Here is a 24342-nt window from a genome sequence, read left to right on the forward strand (position 1 = left end):
CGCCCGCTCCCCCCGGCGCCGCAGCTCGAACCTGGAGCCGTGGAGAGAGACGCGGCTGGGGTTGCCGGGAGGGCGGGCGGATGCGAGGGCTCCCTCGGCCCCCGCGGGCGGTTCGGGCTCCCTCCATGGGGCTGGCGGAGATGCGCGGTATTAGGTGGTGTAGTCGCTCCGCAACCGTCCTCGGCTACCACCTCGCTAGTCGAATAGTCATTCCGATTCTTCGATGCTGCTCTGCAGTTGGTGAGTGGATGAAAGGGGAACACGGTGTTTTGGCGGGCGGATGCGAGGGCTCCCTCGGCCCCCGCGGGCGGTTCGGGCTCCCTCCATGGGGCTGGCGGAGATGCGCGGTATTAGGTGGTGTAGTCGCTCCGCAACCGTCCTCGGCTACCACCTCGCTAGTCGAATAGTCATTCCGATTCTTCGATGCTGCTCTGCAGTTGGTGAGTGGATGAAAGGGGAACACGGTGTTTTCTATACCCTGTGTCAGTCGTTATAGTTGGTTCTTCCAACCGTTCTCTGTGGGAGGTAACTTCATGAGCATTTACAGAGGAGGAAACTTGGCTCAGAGGGACAAACTTGGCCCAGGTCACTCACCCAGTCCCTCACACCCAAGCCCATGTGCCTTATACCACAACATCCTGTCTCCACCATATTGAGAAGTAATGCAGTCCTGGCCAGTTTCTGTTTAGAAACAGATTTAGAAAGGGGATGCAAGAAATCACTAGTGTGCAACAAAAGGAAAGCTCTCATCGGCGAAGTATAGGACCGTAGGGCAGTGCTTAGGGAATATAGGAAAGAACAGTATCTAAAATGAGCTCTTCTCTTCCTTAGTGCCAAACTACTAACTTTCTCTGCCTCCCATCTTCTGTCTCATAATCCTTTAAATGAAATCGATTCTATCGTAGCCTGACCCTCACTGCTGGACTTAATGATACTATCATCAAACTGAAGTTGCCCAAGCACTTTGGGGTAAGGGAAATGGCAGTGGCTCATCTTTGTAAGAATATTTGTTAGAGGGACCATTATCCCTTGAGTTTTGTATTGATTTGTGGTATGACCTCCTTACTCCTGTAAAAATCACGCTCTTCACTGAAATTTCCCTTTCCTGAGTCTGAATACAGCGCTGCGATAATTGCTGAAGGGTTGTAGGTAAGGCAGTCAGGCATCCTCACTCAGTAAGTTGATCAGCAATTCACTATGTTAAAGAATACTATATTTAAGAAGTAGTCTCAAAAATTAGTAATATTAATTTTCCTTAAAAACCTCTATTTAGCTTTCCAATTTTTTTTTCATGTCTAATTAGCAAGAGTTGGTGAGCAGATGTATTTTTCCTCTTGCTTTCCTCTACATTGATAAAAAATAAGGACCTCAAGATTTTACCAGTTGGGTTATTGATCACTGATCAAGTATAAGTGACATCATTGTTCATTATAAATTATGTTGCAGTTCTTTAGAGTATTGTAACAAGTGGAGTCAGTATGCATTTATTGAGTATTTTGTACAAGCCAGATATTCTGGAAGCAGGAATTGAATCAAGACACAAGAAAGCCCTCCTCTCTGGAGATTATATTCTTAGGGGAGATAGAACAATAAACAAATGAAATACTTTAGAATAGTGATAAATGCTTATGAAACAAAAATTAATTAAGAGTTAAGTGATTAATCTGTCAATCACTGATAGAGCCGGGGAAAAGAGTTAAGTGATTAAGAGTGCCTAGCGTATGGAGTCAGGAAATTTAGAAGATGAGGCCAGGGTCAAAGCCACAGTACTGCATGCAGTCCACCTCTGAGGGCCTGGAAGCCTCATGTTGTGGGTTACCATTCTGTTACCTGGAAAACACATTCTCCCAAACGTCTCAGCTCATTTGCATCCCTGGGTAGCTAAAACTTGGATTATCATCCAGAAAGGTGATTTCATACAAGAATTAGAGAAAATAATACTTTAAAGTTGAAAGAAAATGAAGCAGCATATATAAATCTCATGTATACTATCTGAAGATTTCAGGTAATAGAAGAGGTGAAGTATAATCTAAGGAAAGTTGATTATTGGTCAATTTTTTAGAATTTGTGTTCTTATAATACCTTAAATAAGAAAATAAGTACATTAGAAAATTTACTTTGTAAGTTATGTGTTACTTAGCATTGAAATGCATATTATTCACATAATTTTTTTTAGTACCTGTGCTTTTAGTTATGCTGTATCTCCAATAATGTGTGTTTAAGGTGGTTTTTTTTCCCCCCAAAATGTTCTCTTCCTTATGAATGGAAGCATAAGCATGTGGTGTAGTATAAAATATCTTGTCAGTTCTGTGGGGGTAGGAGCTGGACTACACAGGTCACCTAACATATGTGGAGGGGGAGGCTGTTTAGTAGAAAACCAAATGGTGCCTCTTAAGATACAATGACTGTTTTACTACAGAAATTTTGGTTCAGAAGAATCCTCATTTATTCTTACACATTCTGGATTTTAAGTGTCAGCTAGACATGGCAGACACTGGGATCTACCTTTCTTTCCATCTGTCTATCCGTCCTTCCTTCCCTCCTTCCTTCCTTTCTTCCTTTTTTTTTTTTCTCTTCTTCTTCTTGGCTTCTGTCTATAGAGGAAAAAATGTATACATTATTAAAAGTAGGCAACTAGAGAAGCCTAAACTAAAAGGGAAAAGGTGTTTTCATGTCTAGGAGTGTTCAAGTGCTCGCATGCTTCAGAGTGTAGTTATTGGCTGTAAACGCCATGTCGTCAGGACCCGTGGTTGACCCTTTTTGTTATCCCTTGCACCTGTTAGGAGCTCATGAAGTGTTCGCTGATGATAATGAAGGAAATTATGTGTTTCGTAGTCACTAACTTAGTGCTTTCCCCTCCAATTATGTAGTACTTATTGGGCATCTCTGATGTGCAAAGATTTTGATTTTACTTGGGTAGGAATCACTATTTATTAAAGTAGTAAAAATAAATTTAATCTCAGGTAGAAATAATATCCAGTGGTATTTTCAGGTACTAAGGAAAGTTTGTATCAGATGAGGAAGGTTGACGCTAAAGTCTTGACAGTCGAAATCTGGACCTCATTTTAGAAAAACTTAGACTTGGTTGCAAGTTAGCAGACTGGAACTGTGAAACTTTGAGGCTGGCCTTCTCATGTGATAATTGGTAGTCCAGCTTTGCTGAGTAAGCTGTCACAGTCCAAGGTTGTAGTTCCGTCTTGTGCCAGATCAGTTAACTCAACTCGACCAAGAGCTTCAGATTCACTAGCCACAGTTACTCATTGACTTTAGGCAACAGCAAAAGAAATATGGCAAAAGTGAATCAATAGTTTAGAAAACTTATTTTCATTAGTGGACCAGCATTCCAAAGTGCATCATCATAAAATAGGAAAAGGAAACTTCATTCTTACATTTTGATGATCGAAGGTAAAAAGGAATAGCTTCTTTAACTATCAATTATTTACATAATCTATGAATTTTCTTTTTTTTTTACATTGTAGTTTATTTTATACCTCTTGATTTATGTCCCATAAGTTCAAAAATAAGTAAGCAATTAATGAGGATTGGAGGGCTGATACAAGAAAGTCCACAAAAGTCAGGTACTAATAGTATACGGGAAGCTAAAGTATACTTCCATTTAAACAAAACAGTAATGAAGGACTTTTCAAAGTTTAGGCAGAAAAGTTCAAGTTCATCAAATCTAATGAATAAGCATTTACTGAATGTCTGCTACCTATCTGCTATTCTGATCTTGTCAGATCTTTTTTTTTTTTTGCCTAGTTAGTTTCTGAGTGCCAATGCCAGGCACATAGTAGGCTCTCAGCAGACGGATTTTGTCTGAATGAATGGATTATTGTTTGAGATGAGAACAAATTTAAGTATGCCATTGACATTTTTAAATTTGAAATTTTGACCAGTTCCTAGAGAAGGATCAGAACCTTGCAATTGGTGTCACTAAGAACTTGGATAATTGCTTTCTCTAAGTGCATGGCAGTGCTTTTAGTGTTGGGAAGATTCAAAGATGAACAAGATACTCCCTGTGCCTGCCCTCTCAGGCTGTGTAGATTGGTCTGATAGAGAAGACTGTATGGAAGGGCAGATGTTTATAGAGACAGTAAAAATGTTCACACAGCAATCCATGGTGCCAGTTGGCTTGGGTAGAACTTCTCTAATTCCTAAATCAGTTCTTTTACTAATACAAAAGTTCTTTGAGTTAAACAGATTTAATTTAGTTACTTGAGGGAAAAAGGAAAAGAAATAGGAGTGAGGGATACTAAACACAGCCTCTTTGTGACTTCCTTTATTATGCTAATCCGATAAACTAATCTTCAATAATTTGATAATGGATAATGGCATAATACACTTACGTCTTCAGAATATTTGTTTGAATTTTAACTAGGGTATTTAAGTCATGGCGACTAGTGAGAAAAATATTTTTGAGGAAGATGGCTTTTTGAGAACCTCTTTAATTCTAGGATTTTATCTAACGCTTGCTATGGTGTAGGGTTGTTTTATGTTAAATTCATACTATTCATAATTTTTAAATGTAATTTTTTACATTGGTTATACAATCACATGGTTAAAAAAAAATAACAAAGCATATGAAAAGGAATACATTGAAAGTCTCTCTTCCCTACAGCCACTAATAATAGTTGTTTATTCTTCCAGATATATATTGTACATTTATAAGCAAATACCAGTATGTATTAAAAAGAAAAAGATTTTGATACCTGTAATACCTGGAAATAAAAACAGTAATTACACATAAAGGAAAATTATTTATTTTCTGTATCTTTGTTATGAAGGAACTATTTCTTAAAGTTAGTAAATGTAAGATGAAGTTACATATGAACAGTGATAACTCCGAAGTAGGAAGATACAATACACAGTTAAACCTAGGACATAAGAAAAGCTAATCAAAATCTGCAGATGTATCCTAAGAAAGGAAGAAAGTGTGTATTTGAGTTTAGCAAAACTATCTGAAGGAAGCAATATGTACTTTCATAATCTGTACAAAAAAAATAAACCAAGCAAATTGTTTTAGACACGGAGTACATGTACCATTTGGGATTTGAGTTGCCAGTGACCATATGAGGTGAATCATAGGAGCTGGGATTGGAAAGGTAGTTTTGGCCAGGTCGTGGAAGCCCTCATTTAAGAGAGTAGAATTGGAGTTTAGTCTGTAGGTATGGCAGCTACTGACATTTTCTGAGCACTGGAATGATAGCATCAGAGCTGGGCTTTAGAAATGTTAAATGGCAATGTGATTGAGATGGGCTTAAAAAAAATACTGTACAGTTGCAGTGATGAAAACTGAGAGTCAGTGAAGCCGTGTGAAGGAACAAGAGGCAATAAATTCAAGAGTGAGTGAGATTTTTCTTTGATATTAATTATCATTGGTTATCATTACAGATAGGTTCATGAATCTTTTCAAGACTGCCCTAACATTCTCTTTAAACAAATTCAGCACCAAACCAAAGAGTTCTATTGTTTATTCACAAATGTGAAGACTGAGATCTCCAAACTTGGACATTCTACTTGGAGTCTAAATTATGGTCATTCTCAGGAGTTTTATTTCTAACTCTTGAATCTTAAGCTGCTTTTGTCTTGGGTGCACATTATGATATCACCTTCGGAATTAAATGTTGCCTTCTTAACAATATCTTAGATTTCATTTCCCAATCTTATTATTTTGGCTATAGGACGTGCCCTAGATTCCTTGTGAGTCCTTGTAGGCAGAATAGTGCGTACAATTGTACTAAAAAGATGACTCAGCAAGTTTGGTATTGAGGGCTCAGCCTTTAGAAAATGAAGTGTCTCTGGAAGGTTGTCAGTATTAAAATGATGGCATGCAAACTTGGAACTTATGTTTTCATCCTTCACTGTTAGGTTGCTTTTTAAACGAGGGTTGATTGGTCAGGTGATGATGACAGGGACAGCTAGGCACCTCTTCTCAGAGGATCTCTTGAATACCCTGAGGGCCAGGCCCTCATTCCAGTTAGTCATTTCCACATCATGCTTTAGTGCTGGGGTGTGTGATTCTATGGTTTCTCCAAACACAGTGGAACTTTCCAGAAAGTAGAATGGATTGGTTGTGTTTTAGTTGGTTTCTCAGTTCAGTTGCTGCTTTGGGAGAATGTAATTAGGATTGTGAGGGGTGCCAGCTCTGTCCCTGGGGCTGGCATGTGGGTATCAGTTAACTCTAGGCACTGGCCAGTCCTGGTACATTTGTCAGCTTGCCTGAGGTTTCCATGTATGAATAGCCACCAGCTGGTTGAAAAGAGCAGTGAACGTGGTAACTCCAAGCAAAGTGAGTCTAAGGCCAAGGGAAGAAGGAATGAATTGTGCATTTTTATGATAAGACACATGAATTTGATTAAGTCACTAGGATCTATTTAATAAGTTTTCAACTTTAGTGTAGAATATACCTCTTGGAAAATTAGATGTTTACAAATGCTCTGTAAATTCAAACCTGAATTTCCGTTGTTCTCTCCTACCTGTATGTATGAGTGGTTTTACATTAATACTAGTAACTAAAATTTTATAGGCATTTGCTCTTGTCTACTCATGCAAGACTTCATTTGGCAGTGCCCCTAACTCTACACCCCTCCGCCCATTTCTGCGAGTCCATAGGCAGTGCTTCATGTATTTGTGAATAACCTCATTTACATTCTTCCATTCCTGATGCCTGCAAAACACTTGAAAGATGCTTCTCTGTTGTAACCACTTCCAGTCTGTGAAAAAACTTATTTCTTGTTGTGCTGCTTGTTGTCTCAGTCCGTTGAAGCTGGATATCAGGGAATGCTTAGTCTTTTTTTTTTTTTTTTCCTGAGCCAGAGCGGTAATATGTGCTTTATAGAAGCTGGGAGCGTAGCCTTGTTCCTCTTATTCAGGCATGCTTTAAAAAAAATTTTTTTAGCCTTGTTATAGAAGTTGAGGAGCTTACGCCCTTGTTCACATCCCTAGGAAGATGGCCCCTTTCTTTTGTGGTTCCTCTCTCCACCTGCCTTGGAGCAGCCCCCGGGGCAAGCTAAGGCTCGCTCTCCTGACTCCAAAGCTTTCTCTAGTCTCTAGCCTTGAGTTCATACAAACAAGCTACCTCTCAAAATGTCTCTTCCTCCTATGTAAGTCAGCTTGTACAGATACACACCTGAGGGCTGCATGCAGGCTCTTCCAAGTTGTTAGACATGAAATTAATAGCTTAAATGTTCCAGAAATTTCTGTATGTTTTTCCTGAGACAGTTAATTTCATATTTTGCTCTCCAATTTTTTTTTTTTTTTTTTCTGTTTCACTAAACCTTTCTGAGATTTTGACCCTTAGATAAGCTCAAGAAGTTGCATTATTTTCCAGATTTGACTTTAGGTCATTCATGGGGTCTCATTTTTTTTTTCTTTTATTGTGTCACTCTTAGGCAGTCTTACCTGTGAGTTGCCTATAACAGCTATCTCCACACTGAAGATTAGAGATTTATGCCTTAGGCTCAGATCTCTTTTTGAGCCTCAGACTCATTTATTCAATTGTTTAACTTGACATTTCCACTTGGCACTCACAGTGGTGCTGGAAACTCAACAAATCCAAGTGTCCCCATCCCTCTTCCATTGTTCTTTTTGTCAGTGACGAACACCTCTGAAAATCAAGTCCCACAGCCAGAAGCCTGTAAGTCCTTGACATCTTCTCTTCACTCCCTGTATGCAATCCATCAAGTCCTGTCTCTTACCTCTTGAGTACCTTGCATCCATCCACTTCTTTCCCATCTACGTGACTGCAATAGCCTCTCAACTAGTCTCTCTGCCTCCTTAGTGGCTCCTCCTTCAATTTATTGTTTTAAAAATGCAAACCCTATTAGATCCCTCTCCAGCAACATGTTTAATTAAAACACATTAGTAGCTTCCTGTTCTTCCTAGCTCTTCAACCTAACCTCCCGTTATAACTACCTTCACTCTTTGCATTCCACCCTCAGTCCTCAAAGTACCAAGCTCCCTCTGTCAGAGGTGTCTTTGCCTGTTGCTTCCTCTGCCTGGAGCAGCCCACTGCCCGCCTTACCTAGTTTCTTTTCCTCAGACTTCAGTCATCACTTTTGCAGAGAAGCTTTCCTGTCTTCCCAGCTGTGTATATCTTATAGCGTCATATATACTTCCTTCATTGCATCGACCACAATTGTAGTTTTATACTCACTTGGAGGATTCCTTGTTTTTCTTTCTTTAACCCTTGAACTCCCTGAAGGCAGAAACTCCCTTCTGTATCCTTAACACTTAACATGATTTAGTATTTATAAGCAATAAATATTTCTTGAGTAACTGAGAATCAATAGAGCACAGGCATTAAGGGAATGGTGTTGGAGTCAGCCAGTTGCCTGAATTTGAATCCTGGCTCTGCCCTGATAACTCTGCAACTATGGGTAATTTGCTGAAAATTTCTAAGCCACAGTCTCCTTATCTGAAAAGTGGAGATAGCAAATACCTTCAAGGGTTGTTTGGAACAATGTCAGAGTATTTGAAAATACAAATACTTAGTATTTATAAAAGTACTTTGAAAGTAGAAAGTGTTAAATGGTAGATATACATTTTTAAAAAGCTTTATTATAAAATTAAAAAATACAGATTCAGAAAATCGCAAAAAAAAAAAAAAAATGTAGTTGGATGAATGATTATAAAGAGAATACCCTTGTAACTTCTCCAAACCCAGGAGCCCTTCTATATCACCACCCCAATGATAGCCTCTCCTGTTTTCCCTAAGTAACCCTATCTTGACTTTATAGTAATCACTTTGTTGCTTGCCATTATAGTTGTATCTCTCAAATGTGCATCTGTGGACATAATAGTTTATTCTTACCCATTAAAAAAATCTGTCTTTTCCTTTTTCTTATAATTTATTTATTGAAGAAGCTGGAACATTTGTCCTGTAGCATATCCTATAGTCTGGATTTCGCTGATTGCTTTTGAATGATGCAGTTCAACATATTTCTCTTTCCTTTGTACGTCCTGCAAATTGGCAGCTGGATCCAGAGGCTCGATCATACTTGTGTTTGATCAGCACTATAGGTGGTAGTGTGTCCTTTCATTGGGAGGCTCATACTATCTGTCTTTCTTTTCGTTGTATTAGTAGCTGTTGATGCTCAATACCTAGATCCATTATTGGTGACAAAATGGTGATATTTTAATTATCATTTATTTTTCATTTATTGATTTGAATACTTTTTAAAAAGACACATTTTCACCTCATCTACTGTTTGGTTACATAGTGGTACAGTTCATATAGAAAAACAGAATGAATGCTAGATTCTTTCCCATTATCAGTTTCCATGTAATGATTTGGTTCCCCATCATCCTCTGAAAATGACCAATTAGTTGTGTGTTTTAAAAAAATATATTGTGAGACTTCCAGTCAAGATGGTGTAGTAGGTAGATGCTATGTTCACCTCCTTTTGTGACCACATCAAAATTACAACTAAACTACAGAATAGCCATCATTGGGAGTTGCCAGAGGTCTGGCTGAACAGAAGTCCTACAACTGGGGATATATAGAAGATGCCACCTCTAGGCTGGTAGGAGGGGCAGAGATGCGAAACAAGTCTGGTCCCACAACTGTGAGTGGTGGTTGAGAATCAGGAGGGATATCTCATCTGCAGAGGTTCCCCTGGAAGAGTGAGGGGTCCTGGCTCCACACTGGGCCCCCCAGCCCAGGGTTCCAGTGCCAGGAAGAGAAGTCCCTCCAGCCTCTGGCTGTGAAAACGAGTGGAAATTGTGGCTGAGTGAGGCAGAGGGCTGAGGGAGTCGCAGACATTCCTATTAAAGGGCCCATACATAGACTTATTCGGTGACGGACTCACTTGCTCTGAGCTCCAGCGCTGGGGCAGCAGCTCTAGGAGAGGAGTGTAAGGGACATACAGGAAGGATCTGAATTGTCTGGTTTCAGGGCAATGGCTAGAGAAGGGCAGCATTCTCCTAGACAGAAGTGCTGGCAGAGTCCATTGTTCCTTTGTTGAGCCATCCCCAATCCTGGTTTGGTGGGGACACAGGTAGCTACTATATCTGAGTCTCCATCAACCTGGCTAACACTGGTTGCCCTGCCCCAGGTGATTCCCTGAGATGCCACCCCTCCCAACTTGCAGGCCTACCCAAGCCACCTCCAATGTTTTTTGTTTTTTCTTATGATGACACTGATTAACAAAATCCAATAAGTTTTAAGTGTACAATTCAGTAGTAAGTCATAAATATATTGCATTGTGTGTTCACTGCCCATAGTTAGATTTCTTTCTTTCCAGTGGTTTTTTTCCCATACAAATGGCCTTTCATGGCTCATGCTGTGGACTTTCCTTAAATCTCTCAAAAGTTCACAAAACCCAAACAAGCAGCATCTGGCCTTGGTGTGCCTGGTGCCTCTTTCTGAGCAGCCCCAAGCCTGGCACTAATGGCAGTCAGCCTTGAGTCCGGGCTTGGCCTCTCGAGGCACCTCTAAACCCAGCATTGGTGGCGATCATTTGTAGATTGCTTGATGACTGTTGCCAGGCAGTCCTGGGTAGTGCACGTGCTATAGCTAAACTTGGCCTGTGGCTGGGCCCCTCCCGAGGAGGTCCTTGGGCTGGCACGCCCAGTGACCAGCTTCAACCAGAGCCAGAGCTGGAGCACCACCCAGGGCTGCATCTGAGGAGGACACACCCAAAGGGCAGACTGGGCAGGCACCAGAGTCCTGCTACAGTGAATCCTGTTCCATAGGGTCAGCCCCTCACTGGCCAGTCCTCACAACCAGTCAGCCCACTGATGTGCACACAGTAACTGTGGCTTAACTATAACAGGAGGAAATACAGAGCCCATAAAAGGGACACACCTTTGGCACCCAGTTTGGTGACCAAGGAAGATTATGCACGGAGCCCCACAGCACATCTACTACATAAGGGCACTCTATTATGACCGGTAGACATAGCAGCCCTACCCTAATATATAGAAACAAACACAGAAAGGCAGCCAAAATGGGAGACAAAGAAATATGTCTCAAATGAAAGAACAGAACAAAACTCCAGAAAGAGAACTAAACAAAACAGAGACAAGCAATCTACCAGATGCAGAGTTTAAAACACTGGTTATAAGGATGCCCAATGAACTTAGAGGAAGAGTAGATTAACTCAGTGAGAACTTTAGCAAAGAGGAAACAGGAACAAGGAGATAGAAAACAAAAAGAATCAAAGATGAAGAATACACTAGAGGGAATCAACAGATTAGATGAAGCTGGGGATCAAATCAGTGATGTAGAAGGTAGAAGAAATCACCTAATCAAAACAGCAACAAGAAGAATAAATTTATAAAAACGAGAATAGTTTAAGGGATCTGTGGGACATCAAGCATACCAACATTCACGTCATAGGGTATGAGAAGGAGAGGCGAGAGAGCAAGAAATTGAAAACCTATTTGAAGAAGTAATGATGGAAAACTTTCCTAACCTGGCAGAGGAAATAGACATACAAGCTAAGGAAGCTCAGAGTCCCAAACAAGATGAACCTAAAGAGGCCCACATCAAGATTACTCATAATTAAAATGCCAAAGGTTAAAGACAAAGAGAGAATCTTAAAAGCAGCAAGAGAAAAGCAGTTAGTTACTTACAAAGGAGCTTCCATAAGATCGTCAGCTAATTTCTCAACAGAAATTTTGCAGGCCAGAAGGGATTGGCACGAAATATTCAAAGATAAAAAGCAAGGACCTACAACCAAGATTACTCTACCCAGCAAAACTATCATTTAGAATTGAAGGACAGATAAAGAGCTTCCAAGACAGGAAAAAGCTAAAGGAGTTCATCACCACCAAGCCAGTATTAGAGGAAATATTGGAGGGACGTCTTTAAAAAGAAAAAAAAATGTATCAAAAATGTGAATAATAAAATGGCAAAAACTACACATCAACAATTACTTTAAATGAAAAAGGATTAAATGCTCCAATCAAAAGATAGGGTGGCTAAAAGGATAAGAAAACAATACCCTTACATATGCTGCCTACCAGATACTCACTGCAGATCAAAAGACACACAGAGACTGAAAGTAAAGGAATGTCAAAAGATATTTCATGAAAATGGAAATAGAAGAAGAAATCTGGGATAGCAATACTTACACCAAACAAAATAGACTTTAAAACAAAGGCTATAACAAGAGATGACAAAGAAGGACCCAGTAATCCCACTTCTGGGTATTTATTTGAAAAAACCCAAAATACTACTTTGAAGCATTATTTACAGTAGCCGAGATATGGAGGCAACCTGGGTGTCCATCAATGGATGAAAAGATAAGAAAGAAGTGGCACATATATACAATGGACTATTGTTACTCAGCTATAAAAAAAAAAAAAAAAAATAGAATGAACTCTCGCCATCTATAACAACATGGAAGGACCTAGAAGGTATTGCTACTGAGTGGAGTAAGTCAGAGAAAGACAAATGCCATATGATTTCATGTGTAGTCTAAGGAACAAAATAAACAGAATCAAACCTATAGATACAGAGAACATTTTGAGGGTTGCCAGATGGGAGGAGACTTGGGGGAATGAGTGAAAGAGAGGAAGGGATTAAGAAGTACAAATTGGTAGTTACAAAAGAGTCATGGAGATGTAAAGTATGGCGAAAGGAATATAGTCAATAAAAGTGTAAAACTATGTATGATGTCAGATGGGTACTAGATTTATCTGGATGATCATAAGTTATATATACCTGAAACGAATATAATATTGTATGCCAACTATAATTGAAAAATAAAAAATATTAAACAGTTAAAAATATATTATAAACTCAGGGATTTGAACATATTTAATGGGTATTAGTTGTAATTATTACCTTTTGAAGCTTACTTAATTCCATCTTTGGTCAGTGGGAACCTTCTCAAGTCAGCTCATGAGTCCTTTTGATATGACCCTACTAGTCTTTGAGAGGTTTCTTGTATCTCTCTGGTATGACAAGATATTTTAGGTTTGATCTTGAGGATTTTCTGCTCACACCTGGTATTAGCCATTTCTCTAAAAATATCCCTGATTTTTTTCGTGGGAAATACTATTTCTTGAACTCATTCTGCCTTACCTCTGAGCAGCACAGCCACTCCCAGACCCAACTGTTGAGATTCCATTTGTTATTAGGGTGAGTGGCCATCTTGATTTGCTCAGAAATGGCTTAGTTTTAGCACTGAAAGTTTCATGCCCTGGGGTAGGGGGTAGAAGGAACTCATTCTAGGTGTTATGGAAGCTTGTTGCTATTGGTTTGGTCATTGTTTCTTGACCTTCTCTGTGGAGTGATCTGGAAAAAATGTGTATGAGATATGGATTTTGCAGATACTAACCACTTAGTAGTTAGATTCATATACTCTCTATGTCTTTTTAAAGGAAAGTAACGCTTATTTTGAAGAGTGTTTTGTAATCTTTCCCATTTGTTTATCAGAGACTAGGTACTGTTAATGGGTTCAGGGAAATGGCTCCATGGCCTCGGTTTGATTTACTTTACTCTAATTGTGGCTGTTAACAGACTGCGTAAATTCATGTACTATAGAAGTCATACTGCGAATGTCATAAAGTGAATGCCTTAGTATTTGTTATAGCTAAACTTAACATTTACTGCACTTATCCAGATGCAGGTGCATGTATCTATTACCCAATCTAATTTTTGTATCTACGTGTGAGTTTAAGAAAGTTAATCGCATTTTACAGATGGGAAAACTGAGATTTAGAGAGGCTAAATAATATATCCAGGCTACAGAGCAAGGGGAAGAACTAAGAATTAAATCCAGGCCCCTCTTACCCTGGAGTCTATACCCTTAGCCACTTTATTACCTTTTTAATTACTAAGGATTAGTCTGGGTTGATTCAGGTTTAAAAAAATACTCTAGAATCTTTAGGATAGTTCTAGCATCTGTTTAGGTATTAGAGTCACTTTAGAGGTCTCAGAATGGATTAGAATTATGTCACAGCTGCTGCTCCTATGTTCATGACAGTCATTCCTAATGAAGTAAGGCTTTTTGTTGTTGTTATTTTTGTGTTTTTTTCTTGTTGAATCTGGATGAGGCCTCAGAATCCCTTTCAATATAACATTCTAGGCAGCCACTAGAGGTTCACTAGTGTTGGCACATAACATGAAATGCATCTGACATGTGAGAACCCCATAGCCTAGCAGTGATCCCTTTTGACTCCTGTACTACTTCTTCTGTGCCTGTATCACTCTGTCATCACTATACTGTATATCACAGCCGCCAGGGGAGGAGAAGGGAAAGTCTAGGTTAATTCCAGGATTCTGGCTTGGATGGTTGAATGGACACAGGTCTCATTTGTACAGGTTTGGGATGGTGGAAGATAATGAAGTAAATTTTGGCCATGTAAATTTTTGAGATACCTGTGGATAGGTTCAGCCTGCAGTTAGATATTCAGGTCTGCAACTTGAGGAAGAGGCCAAGGTGAAACAAGTAGGTTTGCAGGTGGTAGTATACACGCAGGGTTAAAACTATAGGGTCCATGAGACTGCTGAGGATAGCTTGCAGTGGTTGAAAAGCAGTGAGCCAAAAGGCAGGCAGAGAGGAGCCTGCTGAGGCATGAGAGAAAATATTCAGACAGCGAATAGGAGGGAAAAACTTGGAGAGAAACCGGGAGTAGATAGATGGCCAGTAGTATCAGATGTAGCAGAGAAGTCCAGAGGGAAGACTGAGACGTGTCATTTGGAGGTCTCTTTGGAGACCTATGCCAGTGTTTGGGGAGGTAAGGGTGGACATAGGGGTAAAATTCTCTTGGGTGAAGAGTGAGTGGGAAGTGAGGGACTGAGGCAGCGTGAGGGCTATGCTCCAGAAGCTTGGCTGAGAAGGAAAGAAGGGAAGGCTGCATCTACAGAATAGTGTGTTACATGTGTTTTGGGAGTTTTTTGTTGGTGTGCAGTAGAGTTTTAAGCACACTTCTAGGTTAAAGGGAAATCTTGAAAGGTAAAGAGGAAGGGCCTAAAAAATCTTAGAGCTAGAAGATAACTGATAGAGCAGTGTTCAGGCAGGCAGGATTCGAGTACAGGTGGAGGGTTTCGGCTTGAGATTAGTGGGAAAGGTAAAAATGAGAGCATATTGAGAGAATTTCATAGGAAGATAGCAGGGAATTAAGATATTTCAAGTTGGATAGCCTCAACTTTCTTGGTACGTGGGAGGCAAGAGTAATTGCTGATGGTGAGGAGAATGACATGTGTTAAGGTTAATTTTACGAAAGGTGGTAAAAGGTTTGGAAAAGCTTATTGGAGAGAATAACAGCAAAAACATTTATTGAGCCCTTATCGTGTACCAGGCCCTATGCTAAGTACTTTGCATTCTCACTTAGTCCTCACAGTAACCCCATGAGATAGTTAGTTATCGTTATCTCCATTTTAATGGATCAGGAAATAGTTTTAAAGAGCTTAGGTGACATGCCAAATGTGACAGAGATGATGAATGAGGGATCCAGGCTTTTATGATGCTGGAGCCAGCCTTCTTAATCTATGTGCTCTCCTGCCACACAAAGGAGAGGAAGTGTAGCAAAGATAAGTTTTAGAGTTTTAGAGTTAAGGGTAGAATGTGGGTTAGAGTCTAGCAGAATGGGGTGACACCTATTGACATGAATATGATATTTTTGTAGAAGGAGCATTCAACTCAGCTCCTGAGGCGCAGCCTTGAGGAAGACGGGCTATGGGTGTGGTATGGCAAGGTTAGGGCGTAGGAATGCTTGATGAGAGTTGCTCAGGTGTCAAGCCAAGAAGGACCTGAGGTCAGGAGGGAGCTGAGGGCTTAGAGAAAATGGAGGGTCAAAGGGACTGGACATCTCCTGTCATGCCAAAGCCTGTGGTGTGGCCACGAGAATGGGGCACTGAAGTGCAGTAGAGGCGAGGGTCACTGAAGTTGAGGTCAAGGCATGTGTGCATGTGATCCTGATGTTCCACACTGTTCATCTTATTTCTCTTTTGACTGAAGGAATTGTCTCCAGAAATTCTCTGGTAAAATATTGCCAGAGAAGGAAGATTGCATTATACATTATGAAATCAGAGGGAATGGGAGGGGTTGAGATGGGTAGAGTGGGGTTGCTTGTCTCTTGACTATTTTGCCCAAGGCCAGATCATTCAGGGCATTCACTTTTGACAGTACTTGGGCAATTTTACCAATTAAATGCAATAAAAGTTAGGTACCAGAAAGTAGAATGGTTATTTTTCTTCTTTAGAGGAGTATGTTTTAATAAAGTTAAATTTCTAAGAATGGTTTTTATTCAGCGCCTGTACACAGTATAGACCATTCCAGGAATACAAATAATTTATTTAAGTGCTATGTTTAAAACTACCTCTCATTAATTTAACTGATTTTTCTTGACTTTTAAAGTGATTAATGATTTGGTAATATCATTATGGAATAAAAATTCTATACAGAAAGAGTCCATACTACTTCCTTTCTTTATAAGAATACAAATGAAGCATTATAATTATTTCAGTTAACTAAGCAAAGTCAAAATTAATAGTGAATCTTTTGAGATTCTGCTCCCAATTTATGTAAAATGATTGCTATACTCCTACATTGAAATCAATCTTTCAAATAATAAAATACTTCTCAGTTTTATTTCAGGGGTCATATTTTGTCATGATGACCATTTAGCAGTGTTTCTCAAAGTGCAGTCTAAGGATCCATAGTTCAGGGATATGGATCAGTCTAAAGATCCATAGTTCAGGGATATGTTAAAAATACTGTACTTATTCCAAAGACATACTTTAATCTTTCTGAATTAAGAATCTTGGGGGATAGGATCTATGCATTTGAATAAATTCCCCAAGTGATTCTTGAAAACTGAGTAGTGTGTTTTTGAGAAATGAATGGGGCTTCTTGATGTCAGCAAGGACCACTTTTAATATTTACTGTGTTTCTATACCTATATGCTCAAGTATGCATTTTTCTGTCCTCTCTACTCAGAGGTAGATAGATGCTGCACAGCAGCCTATCTTTAATGCCATGTTTCTTTTAAGAGGAGGTTTTATTTCTTGAATTTCAACACATTTATTTTAGAAATGGAAGAAATAATTTTTATGATCTAGATCTATTCTGGGGCAGATAACTTTTACTCAGCAGTAAGAAGCAATGTAAAAGTCAGCCTCTTTGAGTTGATTCATTTGAATTGTACTTTAAATTTTATGCAACTAGTATTTTTATGGCAATAATTCATGTCATATATCTCAGTATTTTGTACATGTATGTTATGTACAAAAGGTGCCTGGAGCTCACCTTTTAATTTCAAGGTAACTATGGAAATAAAGATCTCATTGAATCAAATTAGCAATGTAGTATTTTTTCTAACCAGATATGAAATGTTTTATCACCAGTTTTTATTTAAAAGTCAGTCAACAAATTAATTAGGGATTTTATTATGCTATTCCAGGACAGTAATGGAGTGAAAAAAAAACATGATTGCTTTCATTAATAAATATCTTTGTGAAAAAAGCCGTTCTATGTGACTTATATAGTTGTTGAGTTACATGAAATCTTTGAAGCAGAGGCAACCATTTTGGCTCTTCCTTCATTTATATTCAGTGTTTTCAGGAAGAACTCTCATGAAATGGGAATAATTTTTGTCATATACTTCAATATGTGTGAACTTCAAAATTCTTATGAAATGATCTTGTGAATTGATTGTATATTTGAGTAACGTTTCTTCTATAACGTAGGCTGGAAAACAAAGTGTAGAGAAGATACTGGAATAGGAAGAATAATAGAATTCCTAAGCACGGCCTCCCACAATGATATAGCTCATTAGTTACTCAATTATGAGCTTCCATCAAGGACAGATTAAGTCCCTTGAGCACAGAGTATGTAATTTACTCACCTTTGTCTTTCTGGTACCCACCTAAGTGGCAGGCGCAGAAAGTCCTCAGTTGGTGTTATGTGACTGAACAAATTGATGGAAATGTGATTCATATCATGGGAACCTATGATTTCCCTTACGAGCTCAAACTTACAATGGAAGCCAGTGATAATATAGTTACAGAATTTTTATTACATGAACCCTTTCAGGAATGCAAAAAGCTAATGTCAGTTTTTAATTACCTTTCCTAAGCCAATTAGCTTTTCTTCATTCTTCTTTTCCAGCCCTAGTATCTGTTCTGTGTACTTTCAAGTGCGTATTATAATTTCAGTTTCCAAATCTGTGTCTAATTTGATATATACATAAATTTCTCATAATCAAGTGTGTTTTCTAAGGATCTTCAGATTTGAATCCTTGACATTAGAAATAAAACACATTTTTCGTCCCATGCTTCTTAATTCTTCCAACTGAATAGAAAAACAATCCTAAGTATATTAACCTACCTCAAAATCTACCTCTATTAATCAGTTACTAAAGATTCACCTTTGTATTAATATTAATTTTTCTCTTAGAAAGCAGATTAGTAACCAAGAAACATTACTTAAAGGAGTCTGCTTATGACAGTGAAGTCTGAGAGCATGAAAGATCATAGTACAAACCACATGTAATATAACTATAATCATTCTTTGGGAAGGAAATTAACATTGTAAAAAATTTAGACTATGGTTTTTGGAACTATAATAACAACCTATATTTATAAACTGCTTTATAATTTTTAGAGTACATTTATATGCATTTTCCTCCTTGAAATGCATAATAATCTTTTAATAGAAATAGGGCAGACATTTAAATTGGATTGAATCTCAGAGAAGTAGACATATTCATTATAACTCAGTAAGAAAATGGCAAAGAAATCAACTACAGCCTATTTTTTCCTGAGTCTTAATTGAGTGCTCTTGCCACTTGAATGTGATACCACAGGCTTTCATCACAGTAATAATAGGGGGATTGTGCCTCAGCATAAAGCACATTTGAATTTCATATTTGTTCAGATAAAAAGACCTAACTGATTTTGTTCCCCTTCTTAGGGTCTAGTTTCAGGACCTGTCCTGACTGATGATCATACTTTATTATAGAAGTATAAACAGAACCTTGATTCCTACAGTTGATGCATGCAGGCAGGGTCAGCCTTTAGCCTGAACACAATTATATTGATAAATGGTATAATAAGCTGCAGGAGCTACTGAGGATCCAATCTACCATTTATCTCTTGCCAAGTTCGTTTTAGGTAAAATCATGATAGGGATTTATACCTCTGGAGGCCAAGTTGGCTTGATTTTACAGCCTAAATGTTCCTCAGGGTAGAGAAGGCCCTGACCTGCCTCTGCCTCTCGTATTCATTACTCACTTCCCTATCTGGAAATTCTCTGCATATTGGGCTTTCAAGGTTCATAGTTTAGGGTTGGTTAAAGAGGCTGGAAGGGGATTTTTCCAGTTCATCTTTGCATAGTTTGTGCTTCAGAGCATCCCCTATCCTCTCCACCCCAATGTTCTTCCTTCTGTTTCTTCTTAGCCGATAGAAGACTCTCCTTGAAGCACAACAAAATTCTTGAGGCACACAGTCCTTTGAGTGAAGTCAGAGTCCAAATTCAGCTATATATTTCATGGGCACTTTTAGTAGTTTAAAAATATTTTTGGTGGTACTACTTTAATAGAAACGAAAATATTTTCATTTAAAGTAAGGAAAAATGGTGGGGAGAAAGTAAATATACAGTGATAAGAGAATAAATTATGGTATAAGTCATAAAACAATATATTCTAGATCTTTTATTACATATAAGATGCTTATGATATAATATTGCTTGTAAAAAGCCAGATACATACAGAACTGTGAGATACTATGATCTTAATTTCTTTAAAAAAGTATGAAAATGAAAAAACATACCAATAATAATTTATAGTTATTAATGTGTTGCCAGGCATCATTGTGTTTCATGTATATTAACTCAATGCTCAGATCAGTCCTAACAGGTAGGTACTCTTGTTATCATTACTTTGCAGATGAGGAAATTGAGGTACAGGAATGTAAGTTTCCCAAAGTTACATGGGAAGTGTTAGAGTCATCAAGTAGGGGAAAATACATAAAAATATCAATAGCAATTATCTCTCGATGATGGTATTCTAGGTCAATTTAATTTTTTTCTCACTAGATTACCAGTTTATTATAAAAGGATATAACTCAGGAACAGCCAGGTGGAAGGGGTATTTAGGGCAAGGTATAGAGAAAGGGTATCGAACTTTTATGTCCTCTGAGCATGTGACTTTCCTCCAAATCTCTACGTGTTCACCAACCCGGAAGTCCTCTGAACTCCATCCTTCTGGGTTTTTATGGAAGCTTCATTAAAAGACATGACTGAATGGGAGGTGAACACACAATGTAAATATGTATATGTCTTACTGTTAAAACGTACAGCTGAAACTTATCAGATTTCGTTAATGAATGTCACCATAAAAAAATAAAGTTAAAAAAAAAAGAAAAAAATCAATATGTGGAAAAAATTTTTTAAAAAGGCATGATTGATTAAAACATTGGCCATTGGAGATGTCAATTTAATTATTTATAATATAGGATGTATTTCTGCTTTTTATATAATTGGAAATAGCATTTAAAAAATAAAGCATGTTTGGAGTCTAGCAAAAACATTAGGAGAACATTTGTAAGCCCGAATTTTAAAGACTAGCTTCTCTTATATCTAAAGGAGAAATTATGTTTGATTAAGAGTGGAGGAAAATAGAAATACCACTACTATCTATCAGTACAATCTCTCTAAATATTAACCTCTCAGAATATGTGTTTGACAATATTCTTTTGTTAATAAGAAAAAGTCTTTTTTAGTTTATGATTAAACATTCTAGGAAATTAGCTTCTGATCAAGCCAGGTTTTGTTTGAATACTTTACCAGTAATAGAAAGTATAAAGGCATATACACAGAACGTCTGCAGGATAGGTGCACTTTGCTTTCTGTAAAGTATAGCCTCAAAGGCAAAAATATTTTAAGAACAATATGTTATCTTACTCTCGTTGTCTTACTCTCGTTGCTTCACTTTTCAACCATTCTTTCTTGCTTTCATTTCCACCATGTTTTTCCCTTTAGAAAATCAACCAGTCAGCCAGCCCACCAAATTAGCCTCAGTTTGTTGAAAGTTGGTAACATTTTCTGTTTTATTAGTGATAACTTAGCATTCTGCTAAGTGCTTTCTGTGAGCCAGCAGTTATGGGCTAGATGCTTGTGATTTGAATGTGGCTCACTATTTGGCTCAAACAGTATAATCCTACAGTGTTTGGAATAAAATTTAATTACTCGGAGACACATCTAATATACTTGATTTCTATTTTTTATTGAAAAGAATTGGAATTGAATTGAAAAGAATAACAGTATAGCAATAGCAACCCCCTGAAACTCATTTATATTCCTTACCAGGTTCCTGTTTTCTTTTTTCTTTTTTGGACCCTTGATATTATTTTATTTAGTCCTCTAAAGTTTTATAAACCCACTGAAGCTTGAGAAGGAAGTGGCTGGGTCAAGGACCTACTATTGGTAAAAGGTCCTGTTGGACTCAGGAGCAGGTGTTCTTTCCACCCCACCTTGCTGCCCTGATGGCGCTGTAGCATGGCCACTCAGCTTCCATGTTGGACAAGGCTTTTCTTGCTTATGTCACAGTCTTTTCACAGGCTCTTAGTCAAATGAGATGGCCTTTCGCGTTTCTTAGTCTTTTCCTGCCTTCCTGAGGAAGAATATGTGTGGTTCCTTTATTTCTTTAGTTTCGAATTAATTATTTTTTTGAAGCCGAAGCAGAATATGATTGGTTTGAAAGAAGCTGAGGTTTTGAGAATAACATAGTTGAAGAATGAGAATATTAGTTATGGAATCCTGGTAGATGGTCAGATGCTATTTGAAAAGACGCAGCCATGTGACAGCACCGTGTGGTTAATGATGATGATTGGGGGTTTGTGTTTATTTTCCTAAGATAAATCACTATTTCAATAGCTTTACAGGAAATTACACCCATCTTCCTTCAACTCTGTACAAGTGTTTTTTTTTTTTTTAATCAAAATACATTTAAAAATTTTTAAGCGTGTAAGTTATATAATAAAGGAGAGAGGTATTTGTTTATTTGAGTAGCCCAAGTAATGGGCATGAGAGGAATTACAAGTCATGGAGTGACCGTCCTCGCCCCATCCATGTTCCCACAGGAAGCAGCACAGTAAGTAAGCACCGTCATATTTTTAAACAGTGGATAATGCGGTGTATGTGTTGGCCAGATTCCAGACAGTTCCTGGTGGTTTAGTTGCTCATGGCGTCAGAGTACTGAGGTCTCTCTGTAGGGATTCTCTCTGGATGTTGTTTCCTCAGAAGAGGGTGTCTTTAGCTCTGACACAAAGACGGTTTGAGTGTATGAAGGCTGTAGACTAAAAGCTGATATTCAAGAGTAAACAGAAAGCTGATATGTGCTCTGGGAAGGGTTTATCAATATGGCATCTATTCTTTGATGCTGAGGATCTAGTTACATACGTATATTAGAGAAGTTTTCAGATTTTGCCCTGTTTTGGAAAACATTTTTAGAATGAACAATGATATGTTGAGACTTCTCATTTTCTCTCTCCAGAGAACTCACTAAATGTTTAAAAATGATCTCAACATTTTTAACTTTAAGCTAGGTTTAAATCTCAAAATGAAGACAAGTTTTATTTATTTGAATTAAATAAAAAATTAAGATGTATTTTTTACATGACAAGAGGTGACTAGTTCACCAAAAGCTTTTATGAGTGAATAGTGTGATATGGATAAAAAGCTTAAAACAAGAGCTGACTTGTCAAACTACATTTGAAGTTCTAATTTCTGGATTAGGATATTGAAGATTTCTATCACTTAATCCTTTGCGACAGTGGGAAAAGCACACGTTTCTTTCTTCTTTCCTAAAACCGGCACTTTTGAAAGTGATTGTCAGGAAGAGTGGTAGGCTTTACCTGAGGAATGAGGCCTTTTTAGTGCAGGAGGGGGAAAGATAGCGTTTGCCTTAAGAACAAGTCTTCTGGGACCCAAGAATCTAGGGAAGTCTCTGCCATGTAGAGTTTCTTTTTTCAAACCTATAAATAGGAGAATGAAGACAATTTTTGCTTGCTGTCCTCTGGGCCACAGGAATCTATTCACATTTTGCAATTGTTTTAGCTAACTTCTCCCTTGACCTTTCTTTCCTCCCTGTTTTCTCCCTTTCCTTTCCTTTTTTCCTTTTCTCTCCTTTCTTTCTTTCCCTCCCTTCCTTCCTTCCTTCCTTCCTTCCGTCCTTCCTTCCTTCCTTCCTTCCTTCCTTCCTTTTCTTTCTTTCTTCTCTCTTTCTTGCTCTCTCTCTTTCTTGCTCTCTCCCTCCCTCTCTCCCCTCTCCTCCCCTCTCCTCTCCTCCCCTCCTCACCTTTCTTTTCTTTTCTTTTTTCTTTTTTCTCTTCTCTTCTCTTCTTTCTTTTCTTCTTTCTCCACTGTGGGATTATGATTGGTAAATTCCATCTTTGTGCTCTAAAAGAAATAAAGTATGTAGTGACTAACTTATACTCATGCAGTAATTTAGACATGAGGAGATTCTGGCTCCATAAATATTAAATCCTTTAAAAAGCAATTTCCATGTATAGTTACTCAGTTATTTTTGGCCCATGATGTTTTCTGTTATCTTCCTGTTCTCCTTACTTACAGACTCCATCTGGCTGTGGGATGGGATAGGGATGAAGAACCTTTTCCTTCCTACTAAGAGCCAGTGACCCCTGGGGAAGGGGTTATGAGGAAATCCAGAACTAGATTGAAAAATAAGATTGAAAAATAGTAGAACTTTTACTTAAAGAGCCAAAATGGAAAATGTTGTTCTCATAAACTTTTAAAGGCCTTATTCAGATACAGTTGGTAGTGACAAACATATGTTTATAGATGTATTACATCTAATTTTAGAAAGAGAGAAGAAATATGCAGATGGCAAGAAGTAGAAGAGCCATTACTAGGGAGACCAAAAAAAAAAGGTAAAAAGTAAGAACAAAATAATAAAAATTTGAAGGAAACTGTAAAGATAGACACATAAGCACATAATATATTTAAATATACATGTACTGCTTGTCTATCACTTTCAAACTTGCTTCTCTCCCAGCCCTTAAAGACCATTTCCATTTTAAGAACTCAAATTCTGGAACTTTTCAAATAACCGTTATCTGGCTTTGGTTTTATTGTTCTATTAGTGTTGCACACAAAAACTACCATATCTATATTTGGGAAACTGTACCAGACTATCTGCCAAAGACTTGAGGAGTTGAGATTAAATTTATTTATCAGTATAGCACTCTAAAAAGTATTAACTCGATTAAAAATTTGTCCAAAAAAACCCCATAAGTTGTTTAAATACCTGCCCGATGATTTTAAAAAACTAGAATTTAAAAATTCCTCTCGTTTCCTCAATTTTTTTTTACAAATTAAAAAAAATTACAATAAAATGTATCGAACACTTAATTTCATAGCAAGCTAT

The 24342-nt window shown here is 38.0% G+C and overlaps 1 protein-coding gene across 3 annotated transcripts in view; it reads left to right on the plus strand.

Moving 5' to 3' along the window:
* SNX25 (sorting nexin 25) overlaps positions 1–24342 on the plus strand; it is a 104513-nt gene that overhangs the window by 360 nt on the left and 79811 nt on the right. For 2 of the 3 annotated variants that reach the window (XM_015592787.2, XM_025049878.1), the window contains exon 2: positions 64–69. The gene's annotated coding sequence lies outside the window, so the exon portion shown is untranslated. Of the gene's footprint in view, positions 1–63; positions 70–329; positions 441–24342 lie in introns of those variants that run through there. The other variant, XM_006916384.3, reaches the window with a different exon arrangement.

The sequence above is a fragment of the Pteropus alecto genome, unplaced genomic scaffold (genome assembly GCF_000325575.1).
Source record: "Pteropus alecto unplaced genomic scaffold, ASM32557v1 scaffold24, whole genome shotgun sequence".
NCBI classification, from domain to species: Eukaryota; Metazoa; Chordata; class Mammalia; order Chiroptera; family Pteropodidae; genus Pteropus; species Pteropus alecto.